The 25206-nt window shown below is 45.9% G+C and overlaps 1 long non-coding RNA gene across 1 annotated transcript; it reads left to right on the top strand.

Moving 5' to 3' along the window:
* Positions 1 to 3600: 3600 nt before the first annotated feature.
* Positions 3601 to 24846, top strand: LOC132822192 (uncharacterized). The gene is made up of 3 exons (XR_009645420.1): positions 3601 to 3677; positions 13574 to 13708; positions 24654 to 24846. It is a non-coding gene; the product is annotated as an uncharacterized LOC132822192 (long non-coding RNA).
* The last annotated feature ends 360 nt before the right edge of the window (positions 24847 to 25206 follow it).

The raw sequence follows: 25206 nt of genomic DNA, 5'->3' as shown, positions 1-25206 counted from the left end.
TAGATGATCTTGAATGTAAATCCGTATCTCCCTCAAAATAACAACACAGGAGGATGTGGTGGTAAAGGAGGAGTATGGTATGCTTACCTTCATTGGTCACAGTATTGAGTACAGACGTTTGCATGTCACGTTGTGACTGAATGAAACTTCATTCGGCCATGTTTGGAATGTTACGTGTCGTTCTCATCACCACACTACAGGAAGGATGTGGAGGCTCTGGGGAGGGTGTAACAGAGGGATTGTTTTGCGAGAGTATCGGAGACTGAGGGGTGACCTGGTACAGGTATATAGCGTTAGGAGAGGTGTGAATAGTGTGGATAGTTGGAATCCTTCTTCCAATGTCGAAATATCAAATACTGAGGCGCCTCGGTTTAAGGTGAGAGTGAGAAGTTTTAAGTGAGATGAATGAGGCCAGTTTTCTTTACCGAGAGGATGGAAGCTGCTCAGGAGGTGGGAGAGGTGGCAACGAGAGCAAAGTTATGAAGTGGCATTTAGACAGAAACATGAACAGGCAGAGAATAGAGGGATATCGCCCATGTGCAGGCAGATGGGATTAGTTTAGAATAGCATTCGTGTCAGCACAGCCTTGGTGGGCCGAAGGGCCTATTACTCTGCTGTACTGTTCTATTTTCTAACTTAACAGCATCTACCCTGTCCAAGCCCCTCAGAATCCTGGATGTTTCATTCAATTTCTCTCCCATTGTTCAAAACCCCAATGGGTTCCAGGTCAACCTACTCCACCTCTGATCATTGGAAAATCCCACCATCTCCAGGATCAGCCGAGTGAACCTTCCCTGGCCTGCCTCTAATACAAGAATATCTTTCCTTAGGGCACGCATACTGTTCATTATAACCTAGGTGTAGTCTGAATTGTACCTTGCATCAGTTTAGCAAGACCTCCCTATTTTGAGACATTCCCTTTGTAATAACTGCCAGCATTTGATTTGCCTTCTCTATTATCTGCTGATCCGTAAGCTACCTTTTTCAGATTGGTCAAGAAGAACTCCCTCAACCCTTTCTGCTGAGAGTCTGAAATCAAATAGTGTTAGCCTGACAGTAAGTCGGGAATGTGCAGGAATGTGTTATAAAGGAGATGACAATAAATGAGAACTGGATGCTTAGAAACAATGGGAGGCACATGATTTTATAAAAGGGAATATTTTAAATCTGTTGGATTCTATATTTTGATGTGACCATAAATGGCAGAATAGATAAGGGTAGGGGAGGCTAGTTGCGGTAGAGGGATATTTGACATTTCAGAAGCATTTTGATAAGTTTCAACAAGGGCAAAAAATTAGCTCGGGAGAGAATAGGGCCCCTGAAAGGTCAATGAGGCTGTCTGTGTGGAATCACTGTTGGTGGGTGAGATACTGAACAAATATTTTGGATTAGGATTTACTGTGGAGAAAGACAAGGAAGTTCGGGAACTTGGGAAAATACATAGTGATGTCTTGAAAAGAATGCACATTGTAGAACAGGAGGTGCTGGATGTCTTAAAATGCAAAAAGTTAGATAAAACCTTGGGACATGATCAGAAGTAACCCAGCACCTTGTGAGAAGGGAGGGAGGAAATTGCAGGGCCCCTCTCAGAGATATTTGTATCATCGACAGCTATTACAGACCAGTGAGACTGAAGGCAGGGGTGGTAAGTTGTTGGAGGAGATTCTGAGAGAAATGATCATCATGCATTTGAAAGGCAAGGACAGATTAATGACAGTCTGCATGGCTTTGTGCACGGGAAATCATGTCCCAAACCTGACTGTAGAGGTAGACAAGTGAGAGATCAAAGCAGAGCAGGACATGATGTCTCCATGGACCTTAGCAAGGCCTTTGACAAAGTTCTGCATGACAGACTGGTTAGTAAATTTAGATCACCCACAACCAGGGAGTGCTCACCAACTAGATACAAAACAGGATTGACGGTAGGAGACAGAGCGTTTTCACAGAGGGTTGCTGCTCAGACTGCAGGCCTGTGACCAACGGTGTGCCATGGGGTTCGGTGCTGGGTCACTGTTGTGCATCATTTATATAAACAGTTTGGATGATAATACAGGAGCCATGGTTAGCAAGTTTGTAAGTGAGACTGAATTGGTGATAAAGGGGACAGTGAAGAGGGTTATCGAAGAGTACAATGGGATCAACAGTACTGCTGGGCCAGTGAGGTTAGGAAGAACAGGTGGAGAAATGCAAGATGTTGTATTGTGGTAAAGCAGACCAGGCTGGACTTGTACAGTTAATGTTCGGGCCCTTGGTCGTGTTGTCAATCAGTGACCCAGGGACGCAGGTACACGGGTCTTTGAAAGTGGTGTCACAGGTAGACAAGCTGGTGAAGCAGGCGTTTGGGATGGTTACCCTTCATTGGACAGAGCATTGAGACTAGGAGTTGGGATGTCATGGTGTATCTGTACAGGACATTAGTGAGGCAGCCATATAAACATTGTAGATTATCTGGAAAAAATCAACTTGTTCACGTTTGTCCTTTTGGGAGGGGCATCTGGCATTCTCACCTGGTCTGGCTCACATGTGACTCCAGTCCCACAGCAATATGGCTGACTCTGACCTGCCTATAGTAATTAGCAGCGGGGTAATGTGTGCTGGTCCATCCGGTGACATCCTCAGGCAGCGAATGAATCAATGAGAATACATATCTCCATCCCTACTTCTGCAAACAGCTCTAGCTGCAGCAAATCGTACTGGCTTTGTAACATTTTTCAGGCCTTTGCCCCTTCTGTAACACTCTCACCACCTCCAGCAAGTCATTCTCCCTGTTGCTATCATCTGACAATGTTTCCTCTTCCTACTGCACTCCTCCTGCTAGGAGAATCCGTAGCGATCTCTGTAACAAATGCGTCCACATTTCTAAACGCTGGCTTCTTCAGAATTGATCGTTTTTTTTTCATTTCTTAATCAAATCTGTTAAGTCCTGGGCCAAGACCGTCCGAAGTGTGGAAGGAGCATTGGGAAGGTGTTGAGCACCTCGAGACTTGCTGTGGGGAAAATGGGAATCCAGCAGAAAACAGCACAAGGAGAGCGCTGCCACACCAACGCCCCACCCACCCTCTTCCCATGTCCACCTTCTGCCCCAAGTGTAACAGAGTCTGTGGAAGGCCACATCGGTCTGTACAGCCAACTCCGGGCTCCTCCCCCACACCCCACCCCCCAACTGAGAATTGGAGAGAGTCAGCCTCATCTGTGAGCCACCGCTAAAGGGATGATGAGATAGGGAGGTTGAATTCCTTCACAATTACCCCAGTGCCTTTGTTACAAATTCAAACAATTCCCTGTTAATACAGCGTCTAATAATGTGATATCACTCAGTATCCCCCATGTGGTATCCCTCGCTGTGTCGGTCTATTTGCTGCCTCTGTCAGCATTTCTCCCTTTTACAGATGCTCTGAGATCCTGAGTCAACAGAATTGTCCACTCCAGAGAGATGCAGCAGCACAGGCAAGGAATGGAGACTGGGATTTTTGAGATCTCTGCAGGACTCAGTGCCACTCTGCATGAGTTATCCTCATTACATCAGTCTAGTTCCCCATTCTGTCTATTTCTGTCTCATGCAGGTAATCAGGATATTCCTAACTCCTGTCTCATCCATCACCTCATTGAAGCTGATTGGTCAGCCAGAGAGAGAGATGGAGAGGGAGATCTGGAGCCTTCAGTAAATCCTGCAGCCGGTAAGATCACTCACAGTAAACAGCACAGGGTGGAGGTAGTCGCCTTCGATATTCAGACCTAGAAGTCAGGTGACAGATAGAGAGCTGGGCAAGGAACAGCAACATTCTAGGCTTCATTCCCACCATCTTGTGAGGGTCCTGCTTTCACCTCTGCTGTACTGGTCCTCAATGCGACAGCACAGGTGATAGCAGGCATCAATCCTGGCCCATGCTGTGTTAGTGATCTCTGTAATATCCTCCAGTCCAGATAATCCTTCCTCTGTTTGGAATCTCCATACCATTCTCCCTGTCTCTGTCAGGTTCTCCAGTCCCTAACACCCTAATTCCTAAACTTCTGCAGTAGATACTAAATTACTTCATCCCTGTAAACCCTGACTGTCCTGTCTATCCTTGTAAGCTTCTCCCTCCATGTCAATGTATTTAACCTCTCCATCGGTCCCTACCTATGTAATCTTCTCCAGCTCCTACAACCCTTCCTTAGCTGTGAAAAAATTGTAATCACCTTATCCTTCTCCAATTCTTTGATCTTTATCTTGTTAAATTTCACCCTCATTCCCGACACCATACCCCTCGCAACCACAGGACCCTCTTTCAGTTTGTGCAACCCTCCCCATTTGTGAAACTGTCTCCACCCCAGTAACCTGGCATTCTCCATTGCCTTCCGATCTATGTAGCCTCCAGAGCCTAGAAACCTTCATATATCTGTAAACGTCTTCAGACACGACAACCTTCCATATCTCTGTTAGTATACATAATACTCTCCTAAAAGAAACAGCCCCCTGTCTGTGCCTCTCAGTCTGCCTACCTCTTCCTTTCTCCATCCCTATCCCTATCTCCAGAATCTAATCCAGCTCCCTCTATCTCTGTAAATTCCTCCAATCCCCAAACCCCTTTGTCCCAATTCTTGACCAGATGTAACTCTGTTTATCTCTAACATCCTTGAGTCCCTGTAAGCCTCCCTATTTCTGTAACTCAACCCATCTGTTCAACCCCCCACTGCTGAGGAATGACTCCCTGCATTCACCATAAGGCAGATGGAATGACAGTGAACAGATGTGATGGAACTGTCATTCCGGAGATGTAGCTGCAGAATGACCATCGCTGGGAAGTGAATACTGAAGGCTTGTTGGGATAGAGTCATAGAGTCAGAGAGATGTACAGCATGGAAACCGACCCTTCGATCCAACCCATCCATGCTGAGCAGATATCCCAAACTAATCTAGTCCCAATAGGCAGATTAGGTAAAACGCCAACAAGTTGTGAAGGAAGGATGAGGTTAATGCATTAATGAGACAGTCATGTGGATCTGAATATGAAAAGTGGAGCTGAGAATAAGCAAGCAGCAGCAACGTTAGCAGGAATTCTTTTGTAGGCACCAACCAGTGATGAGAATGTCAATATGGTTACAGTCAGGACACTGAATGTACTTGTAGCAAGGGCTGTACAGTAACTGTGTGTGACAGTGGTCTCCATGCCGACTGATACAGCAATGAGTATCAGTGCTGTAACGGATAGAATCCTGGATTGTATGTGAAATGGTTTTCTATAACATCATATCATATTTGTAGATCAAGTGCTGTGTACTAATAAATATCCAATAATCCCATTATAAAGGAGTTTTGTGAGCAGAAACCCATAATATTATGCAGGACGTATTGAGTTTGTGCTCAGACCATGAGATGTAGGAGGGGAATGAGGCCATTTGGCCCATTGAGTATGCTGTGCCCTTCAGTCAGATCATGGCTGATCTGATACTGTTCAACTCTACTTTCCTGCCTTTTCCACAAAACCCTTGTTTCCCTGATTCATTAAAATCTGCAGGAGGTTACAGAACAGTCGGAGAGATAGACAGAAATGGCAAATTGGGTTTAGTCTGGACAAGTGTGAGATGATGTCAAATTCAGGAATAAAGTTCGCATACTGAGGGATATTGATATACAGAAGGATCTTGGTGCAATTCAGTAACTCCCTGAAAATGGCAACAGAAGTGTTTCAGATGGGAAACAAAGCAAATGGAGCACTGGCCTTCATCGCTCACAACGTTGGGTAAAGTGGTTTGCATCTGATGCTGTAATTGTATAAAACGTTTGTTTGGCCACATTTGGAGGACTGTGTGCAGTTCTCATCTCCACACAATAGGGAGGATGGGGAGGCTTTGGAGAGGGTGCAAAATGGGTTTATCAGCACGTTGCCTGTGTTAGGGTTTTTAAGTGTGTGTTAGGTGTTAAGAGGAAATTAAACAAAGTTGAATTGCTTTGTGAGGGTATCAGAGGCTGACAGGTGTCCAGGTACAGGGATATAACATTAGCACAGGGATAGATAATGTAGATAGTCAGCATCTCTTTTCCAATGTGTAAGTTTCAAATACTAGAGCGCAGAGGTTTAAGGTGGGAAAGAGAAAATTTAAACGAGATGTGTGAGGCAAGTTTTTTTTACATAGAGTGGAAGTTGCCAAGCGAGGTCATAGAAAGAGAAATGTAAGTAAAGGTTTGAAGTGGGATTTCAACAGAAACATGAACGGGAAGAGAATAGAGGGATATGGACCATGTGCAGGCAGATTGTATGAGTTAGAATAGCATCATGGAAAGCATAGACGTGGTGGGCCGAAGGCCCTGTTGCTGTGCTGTGCTGGTCAGTTTTCTAACTTCACAGCATCTGCCTGATCAGAGCCCCTCAGAATGGATGTTTCATTCCATTTCTCTCTCATTATCTAAACTTCAATGGGTTCAACCTCAACCTACTCCATCTCTTCTCATTGGAAAATCCCTCCATTCCCAGGATCAGCCGAGTGAACCTTCTCTGACCTGCCTCCAATGTGACAATATATTTCCTTCAGGCACTCACATTGTTCATAATATTGAACCTTGCATCGTTTTAGCAAGACCTCCCTTTTTTAGACTCCATTCCCTCTGTAATAAATGCCAGCATTTAATTTGCCTTCTCTATTCCCTGCTGACCCTGTAAGCTCCCTTTTTCAGATTGATAAACAAGAACTCCCACAACCCTTTCTGCTGTCAGTCTGAAACCAAATAGAGTTACCCTGTCAGTAAGTCGGGACCATACTGACATTGTTAGAAAGGATATGTCAATATACAATAACTGGCCACTTAGAAACACATTTGATAAAAGAGAATTTGTTTCTGAGCCTGTTGGATTTAATTTGTTGGTGTGAATATAAATGGCAGAATTGTAAGGGTGTAGGCGGGGTGTCGTGGGAGAGGGGATATGGTGTATTTGAATTATCAGAAGCCTTTGTGCAAGTTTCAGTCAGGGCTAAAGAGTAACTTGGTAGAGAATAGGGTCCCTTAAAGATCAATCAGGTCACCTATGTGTGGAACCAGAGGAGATGGGTGAGATATTAGACAAAATAGCCTTGTCAGTATTTACTGTGGAGAAAGACATGGAAGCTCGGGAACTTGGGGAAATAAATAGTGATGTCTTGGAAAGAATCCTCACCAGAGAAGAGAAAGTGCTGGAATCTTAAAACAAATAAAGGTAGATCAATCCTCAGTAGCTCATTGGGTCGATACTAGAATATTGTGGGAAGCTAGGGAAGAGATTGCAGTGTCCCTAACAGAGATATTTATATTATCAACAGACACAGGGAGGTGTCGGAAGACTGGAGGGCGGCTAATGCTGTTCCATCACTGAAGGACTGCAGGGAAAAGCCAGGAAATTACAGCCCTGTGAGCCCAGTGATGGGGAAGTTGTTGGAGGAGATTCTGAGAGAAAGGAGCTGTGTATATTTACAAAGGCAAAGGCTGATTTGAGGTGGACATCATGGCTTTGTGAGGGGAAAACCACGTTTCCCAAACCGGATTGACTCTTCGAGGAGGTGGCCAAGAGATAGATAAAGGCAGAGCAGTCAATGTTGTCCACATGGACCTAAGCATCTAGTCAAGAGGAAGAAAGAAGCTTACTGAAGGTTGAGGAAGCAAGGATCAGACAGGGCTCCAGAGAGTTACATTGGATGGCACGGTGTCTCAGTGGTTAGCACTGCGACTTCACAGCACCACGGACTCCATTTCGATTACAGCCTCAGGCGCCTGTCTGTGGGGAGTTTGCACAGTCTCTCCGTGGGTTTCCTCCAGGTGCTCCGGTTTCCCCCCCACAGCCCAAAGATGTGCAGATTAGGTGACTCAGCCATGCTAAATTACCCATAGTGTCCACGGATGGGTAGGTTTGGCGCATTAGTCAGGGCAAATTGAGAGTAATAGGGTGGGGGAATGGAGCTGGGTTGGATACTGTTTGGAGGGTTGATATGGAGTTATTGGGTCAAATGGCCCGTTTCCACACTGTAGGGATTCTCTGAAGGTACCAGGAAGGACCCGAGGAATGGACTTAGGGCAACTAGAAGGGTGCATGAAAAAGTTTTGTTGGGAAGGCTTAAGGAAAACTGTGAGGCATTCTCCACTGATGTGAGGAACAAGAGGATGGTCAGAGTGAGGATAAGGCCACTCTGGGATAGTGGAAGGAACTTGTCTCTGGAGTCAAAGGAGATAGGGGAGGTCCTTAATGAATACTATGTCTCAGTATTCACTGCTGAGAAGGGTCTTGTCGTTTGTGAGGACAGCGTGAAACAGGCTGATGTATGTGAACAGGTGGATGTTAAGAAGGAGGATGTGCTGAGAATTCTGTAAAAGATAAGGATAGATAAGTCGCTGAACCAGACTGGATGCGTCCAAAGTTACTGCACGAAGCGAGGGAATGGATTGCTGCGCACCTGGTGATGACCTTTGCACCCTCACTATCCACTGGAGTCGGACCAGATGATTGGATACTGGAAAATATTATTCCCTTGTTCAGGAAAGTGAATAGGGATAATCCTCGGAATTGCACACCTGTCCGTTTTATGTCTGTGGTGTGCCGATTATTGGAGAGGACTCTGGGAGACAGGATTTATTATTTCTTGGAAAACCATAGTTTGATTAGAGATAGTCAGCATGGCTTTGTAAGGGGCAGGTCATGCCTTCTAAATCTTATTGAATCTTTTGTGAATGTGTCAAAACACCTTTATGGCTCATTCAGAAAGTACGGAGACATAGGATACAGGGAAACCTGTCTGTCTGGATAGAGGAATACTGGCCCACAGAAGACAGAGGGTGATGATAGATAGAAACAATTCATCCTGGAGCTCAGTGACCAGTGGTTTTCTGCAGGGAGAGGTGACAGAACCTCTGCTCTTTGTGAGTTTATGAATGACTTGGATGTGTGAGTGGAAGAGTGGGTTAGTAAGTTTCCCAATGACACGAAGGTTGGTGGAGTGGCTGACAGTGTGGAGGGCTGTTGTAGGCTGCAAGGGGCATTGACAGGATGCAGAGCTGGGCTGAGAAACGGCAGATAAAGTTCAATCTGGAAAAGTGTGAAATCATTCATTTTGAAAATTGAATTTGAATGCAGAATACAGGGTTGAAGGCAGGATCTTTGGCAGTGTGGAGGAACAGAGGGATTTTGAGTTCCAAGTCCATAGATCCCTCAAAGTTGCCACTCATGCTGATAGGCTTGTTAAGAAGGAATATATTGTGTGGGATTTCATTAGTTTGGGGATTGAGTTTTAAAGCGGTGAGGTTATGCTGCAGCTCTATACAGCCCTGGTTAGACCCCACTTGGAACTTTGTGTTCAGATCTGGTCCCTTCATTACAGGAAGAATGTGGAAACTTGAGAGAGGGTAAAGAGGAGATATACCAGGATGCTGCCTGTCCTGGAGAGCATGTCTTATAAAGAAAGGTTGAGGGAGCTAAGGCTTTTCTCATTGGAGTGAAGAGGGGTGAGGGGTGACTTGGCAGAGGTGAACAAGGTGATGACAGTCATAGATAGAGTGAATATAGAGATTTTTTTCACCCTCATATAAATAGCTATGACAAGGAGGTATAATTTTCGGGTGATTAGCGGATGGTTAGGGGAGATTTCAGAGGTAGGATCGTTACATACGGAGTGGTGGATGAGTAGAATGTACTGCCAGAGGTGGGCAGTAGAATTAGATGCAATAGGGACATTTAATATACCTCTGGGTAGGCACGTAGATGATAATAAAATTAATGATATGGAAGTTAGAGTCAGAGAGATGTACAGCATGGAAACAGACACTTCGGTCCAACCTGTCCATGCCGATCAGATATCCCAACCCAGTCTCGTCTCACCTGCCTGCACCCGGCCCATATCCCTCCAAACCTCCTATTCATGTACCCATCCAAATATTTCTTAAATGTTGCAATTGTACCAGCCTCCACCACTTCCTCTGGCAGCTCATTCCATACACGTACCACCCTCTGCGTGAACAAGTTGCCCCTGAGGTCTCTTTTATATATTTCCCCTCTCACCCTAAACCTATGCCCTCTACTTCTGGGCTCCCCGATCCCAGGGAAAAGACTGTGCCTATTTACCCTAACCATGCCCCTCATAATTTTGTAAACCTCTATAAGGTCACCACTCAGCCTCCGACCCTCCAAGGTAAACACCTCCAGCCTGTTCAGCCTCTCCCTACAGCTCAAATCCTCCAACTCTGGCAACATCCTTGTAAATCTTTTCTGAACCCTTTCAAGTTTCCCAATATCTTTCCGATACTAAGGAGACCAAAATTGCACGCAGTATTCCAACAGTGGCCTAACCAATGTCCTGTACAGTCACAACATGACCTCCCAACTCCTGTACTCAATACTCTGACCAATATACGAAAGCATGCCAAACACCTTCTTCACTATCCTATCTACCTGCGACTCCATTTTCTAGGTGCTATGGACCTCCACCCCAAGGTCTCTTGGTTCAGCAACACTCCCTGGCACGTTACCATTAAGTGTATAAGTCCTGCCATGATTTGATTTCCCAATTTCAGCACCTCGCATTTATCTGAATTAAACTCTATCTGCCATTTTTAAAAATATCTTCCGGTCGGATAAAAGATTGGCATATCATCATGGCCGAAGTGTCTTGTTCTGTACTGTTCTGTGTCCTACGTGTCGTATGGTAAACTGGGTAATAAGCTCAGATCAGTTTAAAAGGTTATCGCATTCCTGAGGAGCAAGTCAACTGGACAGATAATTGGACTTGATGGTAGGATACCGAGGGTGATGGGGGACATGTTGTTTTTCTGACTGGAGGCATGTGACTAGCGGTGTAGTGGGTCCCCTGCTGTTTGTCATTTGGGTAAATGGTTTGGATGGGAACATTGTTAAATAAGTTAAGTCAGTTTTTTTGGGTGACATTGGTTGTAAAGTGGACAGTGAAGAAGGTTATCTGTGCTACAACAGGATGGACAGTACTGCTGGGATAGTGGGCTGAAGAATAGCAGATGGAGTTTAATTAGATAAATGTGAAATGTTCCATTTGGTGAAACAGACCAGGGTGGGACTTGTACAGTTAATGTTTGGGCCCTGGGTAGTGTTATCAGTCAGTGACCCAGGTACACGTTTCTTTGAATGTGGTGTCACAGGGAGACAGGCTGGTGAAGCAGGCGTTTGGGATGGTTTCCTTCATTGGGCAGAGCATTAAGAGTAGGAGTTGGGACGTCGTGTTGTATCTGTACAAGACATTAGTCAGGCTACTATAAAAGCGTTGTTGATCAGGAGGAAGAACTCATCTGGTTCACTGACCTCCTTTTGTGTAGAACATCTGACATTCTATCCTGGCCTGACTAAAATGTGGCTCCAGACCCATTGCAATATGGCTAACTCTGAGCTGTCCTCTGGGTAATTAGCAGTGACACCCACCTCCCATGAATGTATAAATAAAAATACATATGCCCCTCCCTACCTCTGCAAACCCCTCCAGCTGCAGCAATCCGTTCTGGCTTTGTAACACCGTTCAGACCCTGACCACTCTCTGTAACTCTCTCACCACCTCCAGCAACTTCACCTCTCCCTGTGCCTATTGTGTCATTAAACCCTGACACTCATTCCCCTTCCCACTGCCCTCCCCCTGCTAGCAGACCCTTTGCAATCCCTTTAACACTTACTCCTAAAACACTATCTCACTTCAGGATTTTTATTACTTTGTGGTGATTGTCTAAGCCTCATAATCTAATATGATATATTTTGTCCTGAGTGAGGGACCGGTGGGAATTTCTTGCTGAGTTTTTGTCTGTTTCAATGGAATGTTCTTTTGTTGAGTGATTTACACTGCTCCTTCAAATGTTTTCAATTGTTCATTTACAGACACTTGTTTCAGTTTGTTTTGCCTCTTTACCTTGGTCAGTTCTCATCTTAAACCCAAGTAATTGGCTGTTTTTGTTTCTAGTTGTAGCTTGTCCTTTCTGTGATTCACTTTAAAACTTTATATTTCTTTAAACTGCACATTATCACAATTTCCCTCATGATCTCTCCAGGTGACATTCCTCATTCACTAAGTTTTATCACACAACGGTCGCTCTGTGATAGTTATGTCCCCAACCAGTTGCACAATTTGTTATTCAAAAGTACCGGAAAAAAAATCTCTGAACTCCTCTTCTAGTATCACTGTTGTCAGTGTGACTGTCCCAGAATATGAGAATATTGAAGTTTCCCAGAATTATCACAATGTGTTTGTTAAAAAATTCCAATGAGTTCCTGTGTAATGCAGTGATGAGCAAGGGAATGCTGTTCGGTGGCTAAAACTGTTCTGCTGCTTGTGTCCTTGGCAAGTAGTAGCCAGAATTTACATTCAGACTGACTCTACTTCATGATTTGAGGCCAAATGCTTTCTCTGTGATGCCTTTGTTATCCATTATTGTTAGTGTTACCCATTTTGCCTGAGTTTCCGCAAGGTTGTGATCCACTGAATATTCCTGTCAACCTTTTGGTCACCCTGTAACCACATCTCTCTGGTTTCTAAATTTCTTCTATCTTTTTGTCAAAAGTCAGTCTACCTTATTGAAGAGACATTATCCATTCCAAAAAAAAACATAATTTACTCTTTCCCGCAATTTCCTGTCACAAACCGATTCCCTGATGTACAATTTTAGTTAATCGCTGTCCCTTCCTGTTCCTTTCTGCTTGTCTTCAGCCACATCCCCATGCTGCTCCCATACTTCACCTTTTCTCTTTGGATTTGGAAAGCTGCTTTCACCTGAACCCTGTCCCTGCATCCTCTCTGTCAGTTTAAAGCCCCATCCATAAACCTACTGTCATGATTGGCCAGGACACTGCTCCCAGCACAGTTCCAGGGGGACCATCCTAATGGATTATTTATTAAATCAGGTATGGGATGTGGGTGTCTCTGGCTGACCAGCCTTTCTTGCCCAGCCCGAGCTGCCTTCGAGCTGAATGACTTGCTCGGCCATTTCAGAGGGTCATTGAGAGGCAAACACTTTGCTGTGGGGATGTCGTGCAGACCACGTGAGGATGGGCAGATGTCCTCATCTAAAGGACGAGTGTTTGGGTTTTTTTGTACATCAGCAATGGTCTCATATTTATTTATGGATTGTTAATTACTATTCTTAAAATTAGTGATTTCAAATTCCACCATTTCTGATGGTGGGATTCAAACCCACTTCCCCTGAACATGAGCTGAGGTTTTGGATACATGCTCTAGCAATAATACCACTCGGCCATCACTTCGCCTGCTCACAGGTTGCTCATCCCTGAGCACTGATACCAGGGCAACATGAAGCTAAACCCATTCTTCCAACATGACTCTGTGATCCTGAGGTCTTCCAGCACTCTGGTGATATCACTCAGTCTCCCTCCATGTGGTATCCCTCACTGTGGGGATCTAATTGCTGCCTCTGTCAGTGCCTCCCGCTCTTGCAGTTACTCCAGATCCTGTGCCAACAGAATTCTCCACTCCAGAGACTCGCAACAGCACAGGCCAGGGATGGAGTGGGATTTTCCAGATCTCTGTGGGGCTCATTTCCATTCTCCATGTATAACCCTCACTGCATTAGTCTAATTTTCCATTCTGTCGATTTCCCTGTATCCTGTAGGTACTCAGGAAGTTCCTGACTCAATACACTTCCCAATTGCTGGTTGTCTTGACCAACACCTCATTGAAGATGGTTGGTCAGCCAGAGAGACAAAGGGCAGGGAGATGTGGAGCCTTCAATAAATCCTGCACTGAGGTAAGATCACTCGGAGTGCACAGAGCAGAGAGCAGTGTGAGGGCTCCTAACATCGCTAACAAGACATGACATAGATACAGTGCTGGAGGGGGAGCACAGCACAGTCATACCCCTGGCTCAATCACCAAGTCTACTTTAACTTACATTGCACTGACATAGCATTGGGAGTTCATAGTTATCAATCCAGGCCTGTGCTGTCTTAGTGAGCATCAGGACAACAGAGGGGAAAGCAGGCCTCCCATGAGCGGGTGGGAATGCTGCCTGGGATCTTTTTGTTCTGTGTTCAGACTCCAACACTGTACTTAGTCTCACCACTCTGCAACACTGTAACTATGACATGGTTGTGCACCAGTGTCTTCAGTAAGTTTTAACTCCTATAACAGTTCCTGTCCCTGTAACCCCCTCCCTTACCGATAGTCCCTCCACATATTTGAATGATACTGCATTCCGGACTACCATCCCTATCGCAGTAAATTGCTTCAGTGTTTACAACATGCTTTATTTCGGTACTGTAATCCTCTTCAGCTATATACAGAGTGATACCGCACGGAAACAGAACCTGTGGTCCAGCTCCTCAATGCTGCCCATGTTCCCTATACTGAATGAGTCTCATTTGCCTGCGTTTGGCCCTTAGCTCTTCAAACCTTCTCCACTCCATGTTCCTGCCCAAATGTGTTTTCCATGTTGTCATTGTTCTTGTTTCTCCCATGAGCCACTGGCAGTCTGTTCTATCTGTGCACCATCCTCTGTGTATAATTTGCCCCTCAGCTCCCTCTTTAAATCTTTGCTCTCTCACCTCCTGTTTGGACTCCCTTACCTTTGGCTATTCACCATTCTAAAGCCCAACCCTTGTGGCACTCCACTGGTCACAGGCCTCCAGTCTAATAAGCAACCCTCCACCACCACACTCTTCTACCTTGGAGCCAGTTCTGTATCCAAATCGCTAGTTCTCCCTGTATTCCGTGAGATCAAACCTTGATTATCAGTGTCCTATGGGGAAACTTGTCGCATGCCTTACTGAAGTCCTTATAGATCACATCTACAGCTCAGCCCTCATCAATCCTCTTTGTTACTTCTTCAAAAAACTCAATCAAGTTTGTAAGACATGATCTCCCACGCACAAAGCCATGTTTACTATCCCTGATCAGTCCTTGCCTTTCCAAATACATGTACATCCTGTCCCTCAGGATTCCCTCCAACAACTTGCCCACCGCCGAGGTCAGGCTCACCGATCTATAATTCCCTGGCTTGTTTTTACCCCCCTTCTTAAACAGTGGCACCACGTTTGCCAACCTCCAGTCTTCTGCCACCTCACCTGTGGCTATCGATGATACAAATATCTCAGCAAGAGGCCCAGCAATCACTTCTCTAGCTTCCCACAGAGTTTGAGGGTACACCTGATCAGGTCCTGGGAATTTAATCATTTTTATGCATTTCAAGACATCCAACACTTGCTCGTCTGTAATATGGACATTTTGCAAGGTGTCACTATCTATTTCCCGACAATCTATATCTTCCATGTCTTTTTCCACAGTAAAAGCTGATGCAAAATACCCGTTTAGTATCTCTGTCTTTTAAACGTTGTAATTGTACCCACATCCACCCCTTCCTCAGCAGGTTCATTCCACAATCAAACCACCCTCTGTGTAACAATTTGCCCCCATGTCTTTTTTTTTGAACATCGCTCTCTTCTAACCTTAAAAATGTGGTCCCTCCTCTTGAGAGTCCCCCATCCTGTGGAAAAGACAACTACAATTAAATCAATCTATATACCTTATTTTTTAAAATAAACTTTTATAACCTCACGTCTCAACCTCCAGGCTCCAGTGAAAAAAGACTCAGCCTATCCAGCCATTTTGCAGAACTCAAGCCTTCCATACCCAGCAATATCCTGGTAAATCTCTTCTGAATCCCCTGCAGCTTAATAATATCCTCCCTATAACTGGGCGACCAGAACTGGACAGAGTATTGCAGAACAGGCCTCGCCAATGTCTGTGCAATCTCAACATAACGTCCCAAATCCTACACTCAATGGACTGAGCAATAGTCAGGCATGCCAAGCACTGTCTTATCCATCCTGTGATGCAAACTTCAAGAATTATGTACCTGAACCCGGAGGTCCCTCTGCTCTAAAACACTAACTGAGGCCCGAACATTAATTGTATAAGCTCTACCCTTGTTTGTTTTACCAAGTGCACGACCTCGCATTTATTCAGATTGAATTCCATCTACAGGTTTTCAGCCCATTCACCCATATCATCAAGATCCCTTTGCAATCTCAGCAAACCTCCTTCACTGTCCACTATGCCACCCTCCAGCCTTCCAGCCCATCACACATGGCTGTCAATGGTGCAAATACCTTTGCTAAGGGCTCCACAGTTCCTTCCCTAACATCCCACAATGTCCTGTGATACACTTAATCAGGTCCTGGGGCTTTCCATACCTTTGTGTTTTAAAACGTCCAGCACCACCTCTTCTATAACATGCCCTCTTTTCAAGGCATAGAGATGTACAAGGGAAACAGACCCTTCGATCCAACTCATCCATGCTGACCAGAAGATCTAAATAAGTCCATCCCATTTACCAGCATTTGGCCCATGTACCTCTAAACCCTTATTATTCACATACCCATCCATCCCTTAAATGTTGTCACAGTATCAGTATGTGTTACTTTCTCTCTCAGCTCATTCCATACACACATCACCGTGTGCATAAAAAAGCTGTCCCTTCAGTCCCTTTTAAACCTTTCCCCCTTTAACCTTAAACATATGCCCTTTAGTTTTGGACTCTCCAACTCCTGGGAAAAGACCTTGAATGTTTACCAATCCATGCCCCTCATGTTTATATAAACCTCTGTCAGGTCACCCCTCAGTCTCTGATGCTCCAGTGAAAATAGCCCGAGCTTATTCAGCAACAACCCGACAACATCTTTTCAATCTTTTCTGAACACTTTCAAGCTTCACAACCTCCTTCCTATAGCGGGGAGACTGGAATTGCAGCGAACTCCAAATATGGTCTAACGTATTCCTCTTGTTCCCTGAGTTCCCCATTCTTTGTCAACAGTAAGTTCTGGAGTCACAAAATGTGTGTAAAGTCTTAGCCATATCCTGCGGTTCCACACATCAATGGTCTCATTGATCTTTAAGGAACACTATTTTGTCTCGAGTTACTCTTTTACTCAATATATTTATACAATCACTTTTGGATTCTCTTTATCCTTCTCTGCTGAGGCTATTTCATGTTCCCTTTCTGCATTCCTGATTTCCACCCAAAGTGTATTCCTACAGCCCTGTATATCCTAGGGGATTCCCTTGATCCAGCTGGCTATACCTGACATGTGCCCCCTTTTCCTTGACCAGACCCTCAATAGACAGCCAGTGTTTCCGAATGCTGTCAGCATTGAGCTGCACACAAACAGGAACATGCTGGTGGTGATCGCTCAATTTAGCTCACTTTTAAAATATTCTCAGTAGCCAGACTTCCCTTTTCCTGCAAATAGATTCCCCCATTACCTTTTGAAAGTTCCTGTCTAATACTGTCAAGATTGGTCTGGTCCCATTTCATAACTTGAACTTGTGGACCAGACCTGTCCTTTTCCATCTCTATTCTTAAGCTAATAGAATTGTGGTCATTTTGGCAAAATGGGTTCCCACTCACTCCTCTGAGTATGACTAACTTCATTGAGTCTCCCCAAACATCCCTACCTCTAATTGTAGAGAGAATCCACAATCCTCCCTATTGCATTAACCTCATCCAGTCCCTCTCATGGACACCATCTATGTAAACGTCTCCTGTTCCTGACTATATTCTCCTCCTGTTCCAATAAACCCTTGTGAACTTGTAACCTGGTTCGATCTCTGCAGTGCTCTGTATAATGAGCCTCACTGTGCCTGGAACCTGGCTTCAATTCCAGCCTTGGCCGACTGTCTGTGTGAACTTTGCATGTTCTCCCCCCTGACTGTGTGGGTTTCTTCCGGGTGCTCTAGTCTCCTGCCACAGCCCAACATTTGCAGAATACGTGGATTGGCCATCATAAATTGACTGTAGTATCCAGGCAAGTGTGGTTCAGATGAGTTCACCATGAGAAATGCAGAGTTTATTGGACAGGGAGAGGGATGGGTCTGGTTAGAATGCTGTTTAGAAGGTTGGTGTGGACTTGTTGGGCCGAATGGCCTGTTTCCACACTGTGGAGATTCTATTCAGTTTATTGCACAGTCCTGTCAACCATCCCTGTCTCTTGAACCTTGCCTGATCCCCAATACTCTCTTTATATGTGGAGTCTCCAACAGTCTCTAAAACACTCCTTGGCGATGTAAGCTTCTCCAGTCCTTACCACGATCGATATGACTGTCACCTCTTCCTGCTTTTAGAACAATCCCTGTTGTCATTTGTTACATCACTCCCAATCACTGTTCCATCCTGAAATCCCCAAAAACATTTATATCTCTGTAAACTCATCTGGACTATCTATACTTCCTTTTGACAGTCCCGTTCTGAGACTTTTTCTATATCAAAAATGTCATTAAATGTAGGTCACCCTTATTATTGCAACCTCCCTCCAGCCTTACAACACTGAGGATCTGTAGAAGCTCTTTTCAAACTGACAGCCATTTCTGTGTCTGTAATCTCCTCCACTCTCCATAATACATTCTCTCTGACTTCTTCTGTAGTCCATTAAACACTCCCTAACGCTGTCTGTATCAGTGTAACCTTCTCCAAAAACACAACCTTCCCTATCTGTGTAAATTCCTACACTGGTCCCTATTCCTCTCAGCTCCGCCTAACAATACAACCCTTCATGTTTGTGTATTCACCTTCAGTCCCAACATTCCTCCCTATCTGTGTAACCTTCCACAGGCATTTTTGCTTCAGTCTCTTCAACTGTCCCGGTCAGTGTAATCTCTTCTGGACATGAAAACTCTCCCTCTCTTTAACTTTCTCAGGCCACACAACGCTCACTATCTGTGACCTACTCCTGCCGGAGAACCCTCCTTCTGTGAACTGCTCCTAATCTTCAACAATCTATGAGCTCCTGCAGTCTTACAGCCCTCCCTGTCTACAAAACCTCTTCCAGTCCCGAAAATGCCATCAGTCTATGGAGACCCGACCACCATCCCTATCTGTGTAAACATCACTCTCCACTCGAACCCTCGCGACCGCAGGAACTTCCTCCTGTTTTTGTAATGCTCCCTTATCTGTGAAACTGTCTCCAACCAAACTTGCCACCCCAATCTCTCAAAAACGAATCCAGATTCCACAGCCTCCATGTCTAAATAACCCCCAGAACCTAAGCCTTCCTAGATCTATAAACATCTTCAGTCACGATGACCCTCCATATCTCTGTTTGTTCCGCCAGATGTAACAAACCTTTTACTCAGCTGCCAAAAACAGTCCCTGTCTGTGTACTCCAGCCCTGTCCTACCAACAACCTTATCCCTGTAAACTTCGCAATCGCTCGTAGCATTCCAACTGTTTGTAATTTTTATTAATGACTTGGAAGAGGGCATTGAAGGATGGGTCAGCAAGTTTTTAGATAACACAAAGATTGGAGGTGTCGTTGACAGTATAGAGGGCTGTTGTAGGCTGCAGCGGGACATTGACAGGATGCAGAGATGGGCTGAAAGGTGGCAGATGGAGTTCAACCTGGATAAATATGAGGTGATGCATTTTGGTAGGTCAAATTTGAAAGTTGAATACAGGATTAAGGATAGGATTCTTGGCAGCGTGGAGGAACAGAGGGATCTTGGGGTGCAGGTACATAGATCCCTTAAAATGGCCACCCAAGTGGACAGGGTTGTTAAGAAAGCATATGGTGTTTTGGCTTCCATTAACAGAGGGATTGAGTTTAAGAATCGTGAGATCTTGTTGTAGCTCTATGAAACTTTGGTTTGAACGCACTTGGAATACAGCGTCTAGTTCTGGTCGCCCTATTACAGGAAAGATGTGGATGCTTTGGAGAGGGTTCAGAGGAGGTTTACCAGGATGCTGCCTGGACTGGAGGGCTTATCTTATGAGAAGAGGTTGACTGAGCTCGGACTTTTTTCATTGGAGAAAAGGAGGAGGAGAGGGGACCTAATTGAGGGATACAAGATAATGAGAGGCATAGATAGAATCGATAGCCAGAGACTATTTCCCAGGGCAGAAATGGCTAACACGAAGGGTCATAGTTTTAAGCTGTCGGAGGAAAGTATAGAGGGGATGTCAGAGGCGGGTTATTTACACAGAGTTGTGAGAGCATGGAATGCGTTGCCAGCAGCAGTTGGAGAGGCAGGGTCATTGGGGACATTTAAGAGACTCCTGGACATGCATATGGTCACAGAAATTTGAGGGTGCATACATAATGATCAGTGGTCGGCACAACATCTTGGGCTGAAGGGCCTGTTCTGTGCTGGACTGTTCTATGTTCTATGGTCTAATTAGAGACAGTCAGCATGGGTTTGAAGGGACAGGTCATGCCTCACAAACCTTATTGAATTCTTTGAGGATATGACAGAATACGATGATGGCTCATGCAGAAAAGAAGGAAAATTGGGATACAGGGAAATCTATCTGTCTGGATACAGGATTGGATGACCCAGAGAAGACAGAGGGTGGCAGCAGATGGACAGTATTGAGCCTGAAGCTCAGTGACCAGTGGGGTTCTGTAACAATCGGCTCTGAGACTCTGCTGTCCTTGATTTTTGTCAATGACTTGGATTGTGGGTTAGTACGTTTGCTAATCACATGAAGGTTGGTGGAGTGGTGGGTAATGTGGAGGGCTGTTGTAGGTTGTAATGGGACATTGACAGGACGTAGAGCTGGGCTGGGAGAAGCAAATGGAGTCCAATCTGAAAAAGTGTGAAGTGATTCATTCTGGAAGGTCGAATTTGAATACAGAATACAGGGTGAAAGGCAGAATGCTTGGCAGTGTGGAGGAACAGAGAGACCATGGGGTCCATGTCCATTGATCCCTCAAAATCGCCACGCACATTGGTAGGGTTGTTAAAAAGGCATATGTTGTGTTGGCTTCCCGAAGAAGGGGATTGATGGTAAGAGCCGCGAGGTTTTACTGCATCTTTATAGCATCCTGGTGAGACCACACTTGGAATATTGTGTTCAGTTCTGGGCCCCTGTTTACAGGAAGGATGTGCAAGTTTTCGAGAGCATACACAGGAGATTTACCAGGATGCTGCCTGGAATGGAGGGCATTTCTTACAAAGAAAGATTGAGGGAGCTACGCCTTTTTTCATTGGAGTGAAGAAGGGGGCGGGGTGACTTCATGGAGGTGAACAAGTTGATAAGAGGCACAGAGAGAGAGTGAATAGTCAGAGACTTTTTCTCTGGTGGAATAAATGGCTATTACAAGGGGGTGTAATTTTAAGGTGATTGGAGGATGGATAAGAGGATCGAGAATGGTAGGCGGTTGGATGGACTGCCAATGGTGGTATTAAAATTAGACACATTCGGGACATTTAATAGACTCTTGGACAGACACATGGATAATAGTAAAATGATGGGTATGTAGGTTAGTTTGATCTTATAGTTGGATAAAAGGTTGGCATGAAATCATGGCTGAAGGGTCTTGGGCTGAACTGTTCTGCGTTCTGTGTTCTGTCTGGTAAACTGGGTGATAAACTCAGATCAGTGTAAAAGGATATGGCATTCAGGAGGAGCGAGTGAACTGGATACAAAATTGGCTTGATTGTAGGAGACAGAGGGTGACGGGAGACATGTTGTCTTTCTGACTGGAGGCATGTGACCAGCGGTGGAGTGGGTCCCCTGTTGTTTGTCATTTAGATAAATGGTTTGGATGGGAATATTGGTTTCCTGGTAAGTAATTGTTTTGGGTGACACTGACATTGATGGTAAAGTGGACAGTGAAGAAGGTTATCCATGATACAACAGGATGAACAGTACTGCTGGGAGAGTGGGCTGAAGAATAGCAGATGGAGTTTAATTAGATAAATGTGAAGTGTTCCATTTTGGTGAAACAAACCAGGGTGGGATTTGTACAGCTAATGTTCAGGCCCTGGGTGGTGTTGTCAGTCAGAGACCCAGGGATGCAGGTACACAGTTCTTTGAAAGTGGTGTCACAGGTAGACAGGCCGGTGAAGCAGGTGTTTGGGATGGTTACCTTCATTCGGGAGAGCATTAAGCGTAAGAGTTGGGATGTCATGTTGTGGCTATAAAAGACATTGGTGGGGCCAGCCTTTCTTGCCCAGCCCTAGCTGCCGTTCAGCTGAGTAACTTGCTCGGCCATTTCAGAGGGTAATTGAGAGGCAAACGTTTGCTGTGGGGATGTCATGCAGACCACGTGAGGATGGGCAGATGTCCTTCTTGAAAGGCGAAGTGTTTAGATTTATTGTACATCAGTGATGGAATTGATGGATTGTCAATTACTATTTTTAAAATAATTTATTTCAAATTCCACCATTTCAGATGGTTGGGGTTCAAACCTTCCTCCCCTGAACATTAGCTGGGGATTTGGATACATGGGGTAAAAAGTGAGGTCTGCAGATGCTGGAGATCACAGCTGAAAATGTGTTGCTGGTTAAAGCACAGCAGATTAGGCAGCATCCAAGGAATAGGAAATTCAACGTTTCGGGCATAAGCCCTTCATCAGGAATGAGGAGAGTGTGTCAGGCAGGCTAAGATAAAAGGTAGGGAGGAGGGACTTGGGGGAGGGGCGATGGAGATGTGATAGGTGGAAGGAGGTCAAGGTGAGGGTGATAGGCCGGAGTGGGGTGGGGGCGGAGAGGTCAGGAAGAGGATTGCAGGTTAGGAGGGCGGTGCTGAGTTGAGGGAACCGACTGAGACAAGGTGGGGGGAGGGGAAATTAGGAAACTGGAGAAATCTGAGTTCATCCCTTGTGGTTGGAGGGTTCCCAGGCGGAAGATGAGGCGTTCTTCCTCCAACTGTCGTGTTGTTATGTTTTGCCGGTGGAGGAGTCCAAGGACCTGCATGTCCTCGGTGGAGTGGGAGGGAGAGTTAAAGTGTTGAGCCACAGGGTGGTTGGGTTGGTTGGTCCGGGCATCCCTGAGGTGTTCTCTGAAGCGTTCCGCAAGTAAGCGGCCCGTCTCCCCAATGTAGAGGAGGCCACATCGGGTGCAGCAGAGGCAATAGATGATGTGTGTGGAGGTACAGGTGAACTTGTGGCAGATATGGAAGGATCCCTTGGGGCCTTGGAGGGAAGTGAGGGAGGAGGTGTGGGTGCAAATTTTACATTTCCTGCGGTTGCAGGGGAAGGTGCCGGGAGTGGAGGTTGGGTTGGTGGGGGGTGTGGACCTGACGAGGGAGTCACGAAGGGAGTGGTCTTTGCGGAACGCTGATAGGGGAGGGGAGGGAAATATATCCCTGGTGGTGGGGTCCGTTTGGAGGTGACGGAAATGACGGCGGATGATACGCTGTATACGGAGGTTGGTGGGGTGGTAGGTGAGAACCAGTGGTGTTCTGCCTTGGTGGCGGTTGGAGGAGCGGGGCTCAAGGGCGGAGGAGCGGGAAGTGGAGGAGATGCAGTGGAGGGCATCGTCGATCACGTTTGGGGGGAATCTGCGGTCCTTGAAGAAGGAGGCCATCTGGGCTGTGCGGTGTTGGAACAGGTCCTCCTGGGAGCAGATGCGGCGGAGACGAAGGAATTGGGAATATGGGATGGAGTTTTTACAGGGGGCAGGGTGGGAGGAGGTGTAGTCCAGATAGCTGTGGGAGTCAGTCGGTTTATAGTAGGTCTGTGTTGAGTCGGTCGCCTGATATAGAAATGGAAAGGTCTAGGAAGGGGAGGGAGGAGTCTGAGACAGTCCAGGTGCCTGAGATAGAAATGGAAAGGTCTAGGAAGGGGAGAGAGATGGAAAGGTCTAGGAAGGGGAGGGAGAGGAAAGGACTGTATCGGCGCTGCCTCGTGCTCCCACGAGGAGGTTGAACAGTTCATCAACTTTACTAACACCTTCCATCCCGACCTCAAATTCACCTGGACTGTCTCAGACTCCTCCCTCCCCTTCCTAGACCTTTCCATTTCTATATCAGGCGACCGACTCCTCTACATTGGGGAGACGGGCCGCTTACTTGCGGAACGCTTCAGAGAACACCTCAGGGATGCCCGGACCAACCAACCCAACCACCCCGTGGCTCAACACTTTAACTCTCCCTCCCACTCCACCGAGGACATGCAGGTCCTTGGACTCCTCCACCGGCAAAACATAACAACACGACGGTTGGAGGAAGAACGCCTCATCTTCCGCCTGGGAACCCTCCAACCACAAGGGATGAACTCAGATTTCTCCAGTTTCCTCATTTCCCCTCCCCCCACCTTGTCTCAGTCGGTTCCCTCAACTCAGCACCGCCCTCCTAACCTGCAATCCTCTTCCTAACCTCTCCGCTCCCACCCCACTCCGGCCTATCACTCTCACCTTGACCTCCTTCCACCTATCACATCTCCATCGCCCCTCCCCCAAGTCCCTCCTCCCTACCTTTTATCTTAGCCTGCCTGGCACCCTCTCCTCATTCCTGATGAAGGGCTTATGCCCGAAACGTCGAATTTCCTATTCCTTAGATGCTGCCTAACCTGTCGATTTGGATACATGCTGTAGCAATACGACCATCACTTCGCCTGCTCACAGGCTATTCATCCCTGAACACTGATACCAGTGCATCATGGAGCTAAACCTGTTTTTCCTTCATGATTGTTTGATCCTGATACTTTCCTGCACTCTGGTGATATCACTCAGTCTCTCTCCATGGTATTCCTCATTGTGGGGGTCCAATTGCTGCCTCTGTCAGTGTCTCTCACTCTTACAGCTACCCTAGATCCTGAACCAACAGAATCCTCCACTCTAGTGAGATACAACAGCACAGGCTAGGAATGGAGACTGGGATTTTCCATATCTCTGTGGGACTCAGTGCCATTCTCCATGTGTAATCCTCACTACATTAGTTTAATTTTCCATCCTGTCTATTTCTCTGTCTCCTGCAGGTAATCAGGAAGTTGCTGACTCAATAGACTTCCCAACTCCTGTGTGTCTCATCCATCGCCACATTGAAGATGGTTGGTCAGCCAGGGAGACAAAGGGCAGGGAGATCTGGAACCTTCAATAAATCCTGCCGTGAGGTAAGATCACTCACAGTGCACAGAGCAGGGAGCAATGGGAGGGCTCCAAACATCGGCTAACAAGACATGACACAGATACAGTGGTGGAGGGTGAGCAGAGTACAGACACACCCCAGGTCAATCACTACCCCTACTGTAAGTTTTGTTGTACTGAATCAGTATCGGGAGTGTCACAGTTGTCTATCCAGGCTTGTGATATCTTAGTGAACATCAGTATAACAGAGGGGAAAGAAGGCTTCCCATGAGTGTGTGGGAATGCTGTTTGGGATCTTTCTGTTCTGTGTTCCCCTCTCCAACACTGTACATATACCATGTCTCGTGGACCAGTGCCTTCAATAATTTTTAACTCCTATAACAGTTCCTGTCCCTGTAACCTCCTCCCTTCCTGATAGTCCCTCCACATATTTGAAATATACTG

The sequence above is a fragment of the Hemiscyllium ocellatum genome, chromosome 14, assembly GCF_020745735.1.
Source record: "Hemiscyllium ocellatum isolate sHemOce1 chromosome 14, sHemOce1.pat.X.cur, whole genome shotgun sequence".
In the NCBI taxonomy this organism is placed as follows: domain Eukaryota; kingdom Metazoa; phylum Chordata; class Chondrichthyes; order Orectolobiformes; family Hemiscylliidae; genus Hemiscyllium; species Hemiscyllium ocellatum.
The sequence above is the reverse complement of the archived record's forward strand: the minus strand, read 5'-3'. Positions and strand labels throughout refer to the sequence as shown.